Below are 13,917 nucleotides of genomic sequence, written 5' to 3' on the forward strand. Positions count from 1 at the left end.
GGAACATCCAAAGGGGTTCAATAAACCTTGCCTGGCCCTGAATGAAGCCTGGGAACAGCCCACAGGAAATGGATTCTTTCCCTTTACAAGGGAACTCCAGGCACCCGCCTTCCTGAGAATCTGGCCCACCTGATGAGACTTTGCATCGGTATTAGTTTGCTAAGGTTTCCATAACAAAACACCAGAGCCTGGGTGACTTAAACACGCAGATTTATTGCCACAACTGGAAGCTGGAAATCCAAGACCAAGTTTGTATGGTTGGCTCCTTTCAAAGGGTCCTGGGGGAGAAATCCGTTCCAGGTCTGTCACCTGACTTCTGGGGGATGGTGTTCTTCCGTGCTCCTGAGCTGCACCTGCCTCAGCCTGCCTCCGTGTTCACAGGGCATCCTCCCGACGTCTCTGTGTTTTCACATGCCCATCTTCTCCGTGACACCAGTCATATGGGACTTGGAGTCCATCCAACCCCAGTATGGCCTCATCTTGACTTAACTAATTACCTCTGTGATTATCTTCCACCGTCCTACCACACATGTGCACACGAGCGCGCGCACACACACACACACACACACACACACACACCCCAATCCAGGACACGAAGGTGGCAAAAATAGCTTCAGCTCAGAATGTGTGGGAGATGGAGGTACAGATTCCTGCTCCCCTCCTCAGCCGCCGTTTGGCTGTGGGAGCATGCCTTGGCCTCCTCATCCTCATTTCTTCATCTGTAAACAGCAAGAACACCCATTTCAAGGGTTTCCCATGAGGACTAAATTGGAACCAGTCTGTTAACTTATGTAAGGTGTCTGGCCAGGGGCGCCCAGTGAATATAAATAGTAACGCGCTGTCCCTTGATTTAATCAAGAAATTCTGCCTCGTAAGGAATGTAGGAACAGAAATGGGACCAATCCAAAGGATCCTTCCAAACCACCCCAGCTCTTTCTGCCTCTCGCACGGCAGGCAGCCTGATAGAATAGACAGAGACAAGTCAGGGCAGCAGAAGACCCGGAATCTAGTTCTGTCTGGCCACTTGCCAGCTGGGTGACCTTGGGCAAGAAACATAACCTCTCTGGAGACCTAATGAGATTGCACACATGAAAGAATTTTATAAATTATAAAGGCCTGGGAAAACAAAGATGGCGGCACCGTGATCAGATGTGGCCTGGGGATAGAAGCCATCACTCCACATGTTTTCTTTTTAGAGGACAGCTGGACAAAAGACTCTCCTCCACAAAGAACTGAGGAGAGCAGTTTGGTTAATGGTCCTTCACCCGGAGGCCAAAAGGTGAAAGGTCAAAGCAAGGCCTTGTCTTCTAGGGGGATTCCTACTGGGAGGGCTGGGGGCTGGCTGCCGTCACTGAGGCCCAGAGCAACTGGCTCTCCAACCAAAGAAAGGGATACTTTGTTCAGAGGATTCTGTGGAAGAAGAAAGATAAGGAGGAGGGTGGGTAGGACAGACTGCCCAAGTTTCCCCCTTGCTTCCTGACCAATATATTGGACGCTGAGCAGAATCTAGTTGTTCACTCAATGACATCGATCATTACTATTATTAGTTACTACCCACTGAACACCGTCTACGTCTACGGCTCAGCACTGTGCTAAGTAAACACGGTCTCATCAAACCCTTACAACCACCTGGTTCATGGTCAGATTACCTTAACCTTCCCGTTAAGATGAGCCGGCAACTGAGGTTAGAGGCACTGCCCCGGCTGACTCCTGAGCACGTGCCCTCTTATTAAATGTAGACCATAAGTCAGACTGTCAGAGAAGGGTTGGAGAGACAGAAGGGACACCAACAAGCTCCCTGACCACAGGGAGCATCAAGGCTTCAACAGAAAGAGGCTGTACACAGGACTTAGAGTCCACCTCCAGCTATCCCTGGCTTTCTCGCTCAGTAGGAGAAAAACCCAGAACTCTAGAAACTTGGGTCAGGGTCTCCTTCCCCTCTCCCCTACACCCAGCTACTCATCCAGTCAATCAGTTTGACCCAAGGTCAAGTTGCCCATCTGAGCTAGGAGTGACTGAGAGCCTTCAACATCGGAACCCATCACTGAAGGTCTTGAAGAAACCAGCACAGGTTGTGTTTCAGGGCAAAGGACAAGATGCCAGAGGAGCCTGTCATGACAAGTGACCTCCTTGGGCCTTTTCATCTGTCGACTGGCTTCCCAGTTCTTATCCACAGGTGTAGGATGCGGTTCGTGTCCCTACTTCATAGATGGGGAATCTGAGAATCGAAGAGGGAGCAGTCTTCCTAGGGTCACAAAGTGAGGACACGGGCCAGCCGGGTGTTCCTGTTCTGGGGTGTCTCACCGCGTAGATTTACAAAGCAGTGGGGAGGGATTTGTTACGCCTGGGAAAATGAGGCTTCCGGAATGGTGTCTCAGAGAAGGAGCTTCTTGGACTTGGTCTAAATTTAAATATGGCTGGGAAGTCAGGCCACGGGGTGGGACTCAGGAGTCTCACACTTGCTGGCCTCAGGACCTCAGCTTCCTCTCATGAAAGTGGAAGCAATAATGGCATTTACTTCTTGGGCTTGTTATGGACATTAAATCGGCTAATAAAGGTAAAGCACTTAGAATAATGTTTGAACATAGTAACTCGGCTGCCCACTAATGTCACTACTAAAAGATGACAATGATTCGAGGATCTGTTTTGCGCCAGGTACCATGCTGGATGGTTTTCTCTATATTATCGCCTCTTCCCACTACAGTACTACAAAAAAGGTCTCCCACTTGAAGAAACAAACCTGAAGAAATGTGAAGGCCAGCCTCCAAAATAGTCCCCGGTGTTCCTCTCCCCCTGTCTTTATGTAGGCTTTTCCCACATCAAACAGGGCCGACCTGTGAACCAATGAGGTGTTGTGGAACTGAGGCTGTGTTACATCAGAGCGGGGGGGGGGGTCATAAAAGACCTGCGGCTTGCACCCTACTCTCCCTGACGGCAATCAGTCGAGTCACCAAGGTAAGATCTTCCATCTTCAGCTGACATCTTAGCTACAGCTTCACAAAAGACCTGCAGCCAGAACCACCCAGGGAAGCGGCTCCTGAACTCCTGACCCACAGAAACTGCAGAGAATCATTTTTTTTTAAGTGATGGGACACTGTGGGAATGTGTTACACAGCAAATGGTAATGAATACGGGGGACGGGCAACTCCCCCGAGGCCAGGCATGCCTAAAGTCCACAGCATGGCTCAGGAGTGGTTTCCAGGTGGACCAGAAGGGGATGGCCACCCTCAGTAGTGATGGGTTGCTTCTTCCCGTCAGCTCCTCAAGGGCCAGAATCCAGCTGTGGGGGAAATGGCACAAGAAGACACAGCCCTGGGTGCCAAAGCCAGAGCAGGCCAGGTTCCGGAGGAGCCTAGGGGGCAGCCCCCAGGCGGGTGACGACCGGCTGTCTGCTTCACGCCTTTTCTGAGGACCTCCGGGGAGGAAGGGACACTCAGGACAGTGGCCATGGCAACCCTCCTCATTCGGAGCTTCCCCTCCATGCTTGGGAACTGCCCAGGGGCCAGCTGCCACCCCCTGGGTGCCCACCCACATCCCAGGATGCCACCTTCCTCCAGACAGAGCCCCCCGCAGCAGCTGGAGGTCTCCCCTGGGAGCTCACTGTGGGGCGGCAAGGAGTTCTCCTGCCTCTCAGCCCTGTGCTCGTTAACTGGCTCCCGTCTGTTTTACCTCCTGTGGCCCTCTGCTCTCGGAAACACCCTGACCCAAGGGCTGCAGCTCCCGTCCCCTGAGCTGCTCAGAATTCAGGCCGTACCACGTGGACACAGTACCCTGGCTTGCTTTGAAAGTATCAAGGGAACTCTGGATGCACGGCAAATAAAAGGCATTTACTATCAGACACTGTAACAGGGTTCACGGTCCTCAAGAGTCTAAATGAATCCTCTCTGCAGTCAAAGGAGCTTCAAAATAGAGAAGTGGAGGGTGGGTGTGGACAACGGACAGAGAGCACCCACCAGTCACCCAGGAGGAAAGGAGGGACCGAAACCTCCACCTGACCACAGGGGGCTGGAGCCCGTCACTGTCAACCTATCCATCCACCTCCAATGGGGAGGCAGCTGGGAGTGTGCTGAGCCCAGGGGGGACTCAGCCTTCCCTGGTGGCCACCGTGAGTCTGTGGTCCCCTGTTCCCACCCCATCCATCATCTGTGCTTTCCCTTGGCATTTAATTGAGGGAGACGACCCATGAACTCTATTGCTAAATTCCACACACCCAGCAACTCCCTGGAGAAATCCCTGGGCTGTCATTAGAATCCAGCCACCAAGGCACAGGCTGTCCCCATAGACCTTCCATACCTATTACTTATGTGAGCCCCATAATGTCAAACAGAGGGAAACTGAGGGGTTTTGGAACCAAACACTAGGGCTCTAGCTCTGAGTCTCCCTTTGTGGACCCTCTAGGTGACCTGGGATGCGTTCCCGGTGTCGCAGCAGCCTTCAAGCGCTCTTGGAAGATTCAGTGACATGATGTGGTGGAGAGACCAGCCCAGAGCCTGGTGAGTGCTAGAAGCTCAAAATCAATAGCTACAGTTAGACAGAGCACGTACGCTACCCCTCTCACAGATAGAGAAACAAAAGCCAGAGGGGGGGGGGATAACAATCCCAAGGTCACAGAGCACATTGGGTACAAAGTCAGACCTGAGGTTCCAGATCCCTAACCATCTTGTCATTCATATGGAATATGGATAGTTTCTATCAGTAGGGTCCCTGTAGGGACAAACAAGGGCGATGTGGGTAGTGGTCAAGGAACCAAGTGTCAGGCTTCAAACCCCGTTTCTCCGTTTATGAACTTTGTGACCTCTTATAAGTAAATCACCCACATCTGGGGCCTCAGTTCTCCCATCTATAATCTGGAACTAATAAGGGGCTGCCTCGTAGGCTTGTTGGGAGGCCTACAAAGGCTCGCAGTCAGTAAACATCCCCCGACAATGTGACAGCCTGTTGCCTGTAATTCCCATGCTAGAAATCCAGGCTGCCCAAGCACAGGACAGGTTCCCAGGAGATGGAAGAGGCTGCCCCCACACGCCCTGACCTAACAGAGGGCCCAGTAGGATGAAGAGAGGCCCAGAGAGGCACTGGCCAGACCCAGTTGCGACTGGGGGCCAGCCTTCCATGCTCCGTGGCCTCCACCCGGGCACTGGCTGAGAGGGGCCTCTTGGCAGACAAGTGTCAGGCTCACGGCCAAGGCCTTGGGTAACAAGTTTTGAGCAATTCTCTAAGAGAGTGCAAAGTCCCAGAGGGGCACGTGTCGGCCATGTCTGTACACCCTCTGGGTTTGATCTCAGTTTTAAAGATCCTCATGAATCAGCCTCCTCTCTATTTTTAGACAACTCAGGCCTAGCTATGTGCCAGGGTCTGGCCCTTCTCCAAGACTGGACTTTATTTTCTGATTTTTTAAGCTATTTTGTTGCTTTGTTGGCAGTGCTGGGGATCAAACTCAGGCCCCTGCACGTGCAGGGTAAGCGCCTCTGAGCTACACCTTCACCCCTGAAGCGATTTCTTAATGCACCCTTCAGGGGGGGGATATAGAAGTTATTTCTCAGCATATCTGCAGTGGCAAGTTACGAGCAATCAGGGCTTGCTTTTTTGCTAAATTCATACAAAACTAATTATTATGATAACAATGTGTCCATCCATCTCTACGTTGGGACTTTTTATCCCTGTTTTACCATCACATCTTTAGGGGCCGGCTTCCCCTGTCAGACTGGGAGAATGAGCAGGGTCTTTCTTGCTTGCTCATTCTTGTCATGATTTCGTTATTAGTGTCCCCAGCATCCAACAGTGTCTGGCACCAAGGCTTGAGCTCCTGGTCTTCCTTCCCCACACTCCCTTCCCTTCCCCACGGTATGTGGCTCACCAGGATGCGCTACGGGAGACAGAGTTCCTGCCGATCCAACTCACTCTCTCCTCCCTCTTCTTGGGATGATCCTCTTCACATTAAAGACCCCTTGCCTAGCAGAATGGAGATTCCTCAGAAAACTTGGAATGGAACCACCATTTGACCCAGCTATCCCACTTCTTGGTTTATACCCAAAGGACTTAAAATCAGCATATTACAGTGATGCAGCCATGTCAATGTTTACAGCAGCTCCATTCACAATAGCTAGACCATGGAACCAACCTAGGTGTCCCTCAATAGATGAGTGGATAAAAAAAAATGTGAGTTATACATACGATAAAATATTACTCAGCCTTAAAGAAGAATGAAATTATGGCATTTGCCGGTAAATTGAAGGAGGTGGAGAATATCATGCTAAGCGAAATAAGCCAATCCTAAAAAAACAAAAGCCAAATATTTTCTCTGATATGTGGATTCTAATTCACAAGGGGGGAGGTGCAGCTAGGGAAGAATAGTTACTTCAGATTAGATACAGGGGAGTGAAGGGTGGGGTAGAAAGGACAGTAGAATGAATCGGACATTATTACCTAATGTACATATATAACTGTACAACCAGTGTGATTCTATTCATGTACAGCCAGAAGAATGAAAAATCAAACTCCATTATATATGATGTATCAAAGAACATTCTACTGTCACATATAAATAATTAAGACGAATTTAAAATTTTTTTTTTTAAAAGACCCCTTTCCTGTGTTTTGGACAAGGTGACCGCTGTACACGGTCCCATGTGTGACCCAGACCTGGGTAGAGTCCCCAGTCTCTGAGAACATAGTTGGTTGAGGGTTGAACCCTGGAGCTAAGAGCCGCTCCACATTATTGAAAGACTGCATGATTGGGGCCTCTAGGTCTCTGCTGTTCAATACAGTGGCCACTCATCACAGGTGACTACTTAAATCTACATTTCAACTAATTAAAAACTAAGTAAAATTAAAAATTCAGTTCCTCAATCACATTAGACATATTTCAAGTGTTCAATGGCCACATATCGTAGGTGGGTACTGTACAGTACAGCACAACCACAGAGGAGATGTATTACCATAGAGAGTTCTGCTGGACCCACTGACCCAGACACTGCCTTGACTGAACTGGCCGTGACAGCTTGCTTGTTGCTCCCTTTTCCTTCCTTCCTTTCTTTCTTTCTTTCTTTTTATTGTTTGAGAGTCTTCATACCAAATTTAAACGATCTTGACCGATAAGGACCACTAGTTATATTCATCAAGTACCCACAGGGGCTCAAGTTCACCCACAGGAGATCATTTATGCACCCACAGAGTCACTTTTATTTCCAGATGAGCACCCCTCAGTGGGTGGGTCACAGGACACCAGTAATAATAGGACTCATTAGGCACCCTCCTACCTGCAGGAGGCAACGCCTATCCCTGCTTCCAGGTATTGATGGGGTTTTTAGATACACAGGTGATAATCAGATAAAAGATAGATAATAGGTGATAGATAACCACGATGATGATAGATGATAGATAATAGATGATAGATGATAAGTGATTAGACAGTAGATGATAAATAAATAGATAACAGGTGATAGAGATAAATGGTAGATACTAGGTAATGATGATGGGTAGATAAATAGACAGACAGACAGGTAGATATCTCCCTGGGACAGTAAAGTGATGCCTTGCCTCCCTTGACTGCTTTTATTCTCCTCCAACCACCCATTTGTTCCTGTCTGCAAAGGCCCTCACTGCCCTTGATAGGCACACTGGAGAGGATCCAGGCTCTGCTGGGACTATTTTAAGGAACTTAAGTCAGTGAGGAAGAGAATCTCCACCAGCACACTAGCACAGCCCAGGGCTCCCAACAGACTGAATGCAATGCAGAGAGAGGAAGAAGGGCAGGAACCCAGGCGGCTGCAGCAGCCAGCCTCTCCAGTACCTTCCAAAGCACTTGGTTATGAGTGTGATGCTGTCCCCACCACTGTCTGCTCGACTCTCAATCTCTGCAGCTCCAGCTCAAATTCTAAACAAAGAGAATACAAGGCACCTAATTTACCCACCATTCCCTGCACTGGGAAAGTTCTAGGCCCGTCCTCCCGTAGGTCAGCACTCAGGCAAGGGCTGGCTGATCTCGGGTCAGGTGCTCTCCTCTGGCCCAATGGGCTGAGTCGGAAGAGGTCACATGACAGCAGAACACTAACAACTCCGATCTGTCAGCAAAGCTGTGGACAGGATGGTCATTCTATACAGACAGTGTCAGGAAAATGTCAGCGATATCAAGGTTACGTGCATAGGTAGTCAGGCCAGACTGGGTTCAAATTAAGTCACATTCATCACGGCCTCGAACAAGGTATTTCAACTCTCGGTCAAATGGAGGTAGTATTAATACCTGCCTCATTAGGTTGATTAGCAGAGAGTTTGAAGCAAAACTATCAGTTACTGTTCTTTCTTTGCCTACCCCTCCCCCACTTTTTCAGTGCTGGGGCGAAGACCAGGGCCCCGCACCTGCTAGGTAAGTGCTCTACCCCTGAGCTACACCCCAGCACCACTATTGTTATTTCTTGCCTTCTGTGGTTGGCCTGTTCAAGATACCGAGGAAGTTGGCCATAGAGCGGGGTAAATCATGCCAAGGAGAGAGAGAGGTGGGTTTTATCCCTTCCCAGTCACTGGCTAATTATGCCTCAATCTCCTCATCTGAGGATATAACTCTTTTACCCGACTGAAGATAGGAGTAGACCAGATGGTCTCACCCAGATCCATCAAAGTCTAATCAAAGAGTCTCCCATTTTAATTAAGACCATTTCTTCCTGTTTGATCTCCCAAGGGCAAAGAACAACATAAGCTCTCCCCATTTAAAAAAAAAAAGCCATCCTTCCTTCTCTAACCATATCAAACCTCTCCTTTACTGGTCATCAGAGGAAGGTCAACAGCACCAGCCAGAGAGCCTGCGCCATGTCCTGCTCACAGGTCACTGCTGTACCAACTCGTGAATGCCGGCCCATCTCCAGGGAGCCCTTCCTGTGTGCCTTGCTTCTGTTTGAGGACAATGCCCTTCTGTTTGAGGACGATGCCCTGGCTACAACCAATTGTCCCAGGATAGAACTGGGTCCATCTAGCTCCCTCCTTTGGGAATTGAGACCAAGAGGGTCTCTCTCAGCAGAAACCAGAACTATCAGGAACACTCACCGCCCAGGAGGCACCAGAAACCACCACCGAACTAAAGAGCAGGAAAGGCTACTCGACAAAGAGAAGAGAGCGTGACATTGTGGCCCAAGAAAACTGGAAGCAAGAGACCAGAGAGAAAATGAACTCCCTCGTCGACCCTTCCAGGCCCTTTCTGGGGGCGGAAGCTCTTAAAAATAGTTCCCAGCTCACATGCTCTTCTAGAACATTGCTGCTTCATCAAGAGATAGAGTGTGTGTCCCCTCCCCTCAAAATCTTGTGACCCTTGGTAGCTACCTCTACTACTAGAAGGTGTCACAAGTGACACTGTGGGATTTCCAAGGCCGGGTCATAAATGGCAGTACAGCTTTCACACAGTTCTCTCTCAGGACACACGCGGCCTTGGGACACAATCACCCGAGGAGTCACAGAACACGGGGAAAGGCCCAGGTGGAGAGGAACAGAAGTCCCCAGTCCTCGCCTCTGGCTAAGCAGCCATGTGAGCACCATCTTGAAAATAGACCGTCCAGTGCCCATAAAGCCAACCCAGGTGACACCACACAGAGCAGAGATGAGACTTCACCGCTGATCCCACGGAAACTGCAGCATCATGAGCAGAAAGTGATGGATATTCAAAACCACTGGGCTTGGGGGTGGTTTGTCCTGCAGCAGCACTCGAAGGATGGAGAGTCCGTCTTCCAAAAGCACTGGTCCTGGCTCAAGCTAGCTCACAGGGTTGATCTGACCTGCGACCAAAGAACGAAAACTATGGAAGCCCTCTTTTCTCACGTTAAACCGAAATCGGGGCAGGATGGGTGAGTTAAGGCTGTTGTTCAGATGTGCAGCCCTCCATGTGCATGAGGAGTTCTGAGTATTTTCCACTTGTCTGTGTGTATTTATTCAGGATTTCTGAGCTTTCCCTCCCCAGGACCAGTTTATGGGACTTTGCCTGTAGTGAACACTCAACCCCAAAGATGACCTGCAGCCACAAGGTGCAGACAACACCAAAGATCGATTCCCTTTAGAACAGTGTCCCCTCTTGGCTCAGGCGGGTCTCCCCAGCCATGTCACACCACAGGCAGGTGCACACACTTCAGCCCCCATCAACTGATGCCGGAGAGAAAACAAAGGCCCAGAGTTCTGGGTGACGTGGTGGCCCATACCTTCCAAGGTCAGAGCCTGAACTGCTATCAGGACACTCAGGACTCCTGAGTGTGCCAAGACTCTCAGCCACTGGTACCAGTGACCCACCATCAGGAAAGAGGTTAGAGGGGACTGGAAAAAGCCAGAGGCCATCAAGAAGTTTCAATCAGGACATACCTGTCACCCATGGTTATCACCAGCCTCCTGGCAACCCAACCTCTGTGTCATGGGAAGATCTCCAAGCCCTGGCAGGAGCCAAAATACTGAGTTTCACGCAATCATTGAATTTATTTCAACAGGATCTTGGCAAGTGTGGCAATGAGACGTGACCCAGTACCATCCCTAGGGATGCGGAGGTGGTGGCAGCAAAGAAGACTGAATAAACAGGCCTGGCTGTGCGTGGTCACTCACCTGCCACGGAGGAAGAACTAAGGTTAAGGCCAATGTTATGTCTGCCCAATGACGCTACTTATGGAGGGAACCAGACACGGTTCCTGCTCATCCCACAGGCGTGGGTTTCAGCTCCCTGCCAACCCATGGAATTATTCAAACACGCTGATCACATCCTTCAGTAGGAACCAGGGACACCTCACCCTCTTACGCGGCATAGCCGGCCTCCCACGGCCCCTGGCTGTTCCTTCTGTGCCTGCCTGAGCGCAGCCCCATGTGACCTGCATTGCGTGTGTCTTCCTCCCCCGGGCTGAGTCTGTGACTAATATACTGCTGTTGACCTCATCTGCCCAGCATGGACGGTGTGCCTCCTCTCTACCTGTTCTCAGCTGTCCTCACACAGCCCAGGGTCAGGCAGAGAAAGGGACTCATCAACCCCATTTGACAGGGAATCCCGGCTTAAAGCAGTTCAGGGATTTGCTGGAGGTCACAGTCACATCTTTTGGGAGGTCTTTTGTAGCCTCCGTTGCCTGTAAAGGGTATTTGAAGTCCAAGGCCGAGACCAGCCAAGGTTACTCGTTCATTAGTTCTTTCGTTATGGCTGCAGTGGGGTGACATGACCAGAGGAATTCACCTTTTTAAAAGTTCCCAGCCTTTCAGAGATGAAGAAAGACCCAGATTAGAATACGTTGAAGCTCCAACATGTAAGGCACCAAAGACCTTACTGTGGTCCCCTGTCACATAAGCAAAAGACCTTCTGCAGCCCAATGTCACATACACATCACCAGGTGGCCTCAGGACACGCTTTCAGAAGGACTGGTCTATTGGGCTAGTTGCTTCCAGTAGGAAGGAGTGGGGTGTGTGTGTGTGTGTGTGTGTGTGTGTGTGTGTGTGTGTGTATGTCACAGTGAATGCTGCTGACGCATGTCCACACCAGGTCAAAGACAAGGTCTCAGCACCTGGGCAAATGGCCTTGCAGGCCAGGCTTAGAGTTTCAGCTCAGTACCTGACACCAAAGCCTACTTAATAACTATTTGTGGAAGGAATGGACTACAGAGCAGAGGAGTGTGATGCTTTCCACACCCCCTTAAGCTACTGGTGGGGAGACTCCAGGACCATTTTTAAAGGCCCTTGTTTTAACGTACCTACCATGGCTCAATATACGACCCCTCCATAACAGCCCACCCAGTTGGGGTTGTTTTGTTATAGTCTAGGCTTGAATGGATGAAGGCACAAGGAGAAGGCAGGCCCTGGGGGACTCTGTGAGGACAGGCTCCATACAAAGGCAAGTCCAGCCCCGAAGTCATCCAAGACACCCTAGAGCTAGATTTAAAACTGTACCACTCCAGACTGCTTGCTGTAGGGCTTTATAGAGGATTGGATTTTGTCATCCTCTGCCCCCGACCCGCAAAATTGAAAAAAACAAAACAAAAAAAACCCATGCATCTGGTCCTAACCCCTGTATCTGTGAATATGACCTTATTTGGTAATTAAGCACCTGGAGGTGAGAGCGTTCTGGATTAACCAGGTGGGCCCTAAATTCAATGAGGAGCGTTCTTATAAGAGGGGAAGACGGTGTGAAGACAGAGGCAGACAGAGGAGCGGGGTCGCTGGTGAGCCAAGAACGCCACCAGCTGCTTAGGGCTGCCCCAGCCCACGAGGCCATGAGGGCCTGGGGGCTTCTGGAGGAGCGTGGCCCTGCCAACACCTTGACTTCCGACTTCAGCCTCTAACATTGTGAGAGAGGAATTTCTGTTGTTTTGAGCCCCCCTGTTTATGGGGGTCTCTAACAGCAGGGGTAGGGAATGTGATGGTCTGAAGGTTTTGTCCAAAACTCAGGGCTGGCAGCTTCATCTCCAGTGCAACCATATTGAGAGGTAGGGACTCCGACTAGTCAAGACGGCCGAGCAGAGGGTTAGTGGGGGGTGGGTTCCTGACATCAGGAGTGCTTGTTGTGGACAGCTGGACCTCTCCTCCCTCTCTCCCTGGGCCATGGGAAGACATATCACAGGGTCTTCACCAGATGCCGGCCTGGGCTCTTGGGCTCCCCAGACACTCTAACTGTAAGAAATAAATGTCTTTTCTTTTCTAATCTCTTTTCTCATAGAAATGGATATAAGCTCTAAAAGGTACCATTGAAAAGAAACGTATTGAGGAGGCTGATACGGAGGCCCGTCTGGTCTTTGCAGAGTGATTCTTTTTCCTAAATGACATCCAACACAAACCCCTGATAGGCCAAGTGGATAGAAACAGGATGAGGCTTGAGATAAATATGTTTTATAAGTTCTAATTGACACTTACCTGTTACGCAAGCTATTAAGGACAGTCTGGGTATTTGGACAAACACAAAAGTCTGGAATAAGGACTCTAGTCATGGTAAACAGGTTGCCCAAACCTGGGTGCTACTAATAATTAAATGGGATAGCAGGAACAGTCCTCAGGCCACCAGAAGCAGGTCACCCTACTGATGAGTGCCTCTGTCTTCTGTCAGCCCTCGGCGTCCATTAAATTCAAATCAAACATTTTCTACAATCCCAGGCACCTCTGAGGAACCTGGTTTGAAATCCAGTGTCTTAAGTGCTACCAATCTGTTGCTGTATGTGGGAGATATTTATGGATCAAACTACCCCAGAAGGCCCCGGTAGACGTGAAGATTTGAACCCTGAGCAGGAATTGTGATGAGGGAGGCTGGGGTAGGGGAGACAGCAGAATCTGAAGCAGGTTCCTTGGATGGGCTTTGGGATTTGGAATAAAGAAGAAGAAAACCATCACTCAAGAGAGATGCTGAGAGGGTACCACACCCCAAGTCCGCACACTCCACAGTAACCTTATTTAGCCCTCAGGGAAAGCAGACATCTGGGCCTCAGTGGGCCGGGAAAGAGGGCCAGCTGAGGTTTTCCACATCGGGGATGTTTTAGGAACCATTTGCAAGGCTTTGATAGAGTGTTCTCCTTGCTTATAAACTGTGCTCAGTTTACATGGTGGATTAGACAAACTGAGTGGCTTTAAACAGCAGAAATTAATCCTCGTTCAGCTCTGGAGGCTGGAAGTCTGAAATCAAGGCTCTGGCCGCAGCGTGCTCCCTCTGAAGGCCACCGGGAAGAACCCTCCTCCTCTCCAGCTTCAGTGGCCCCAGGCAGGGTCCTTCACTCCCTTGTTTGTTTCTTTGTCCTCTGCTCTTCTTGTAAGGATGCCAGCCATCGGGTGTGGGGCCCACTCTAATCCAGTACGGCCTCATTATGAGAGACCTCGGGATGGGGTCCACGTTTAACCAGGAAATCCACTTGCATTTCACAGACACCTGTCCACAGAGACTGAAGGTGACTGTATGCAATACATTTAGGGCGCCAGTTCCTTGTCTATGACCTACCA

Source organism: Marmota monax, unplaced genomic scaffold, assembly GCF_021218885.2.
Source record: "Marmota monax isolate L192 unplaced genomic scaffold, Marmota_monax_Labrador192_F-V1.1 WCK01_AAM20220418_F8-fsc00173, whole genome shotgun sequence".
Lineage (NCBI taxonomy): Eukaryota > Metazoa > Chordata > Mammalia > Rodentia > Sciuridae > Marmota > Marmota monax.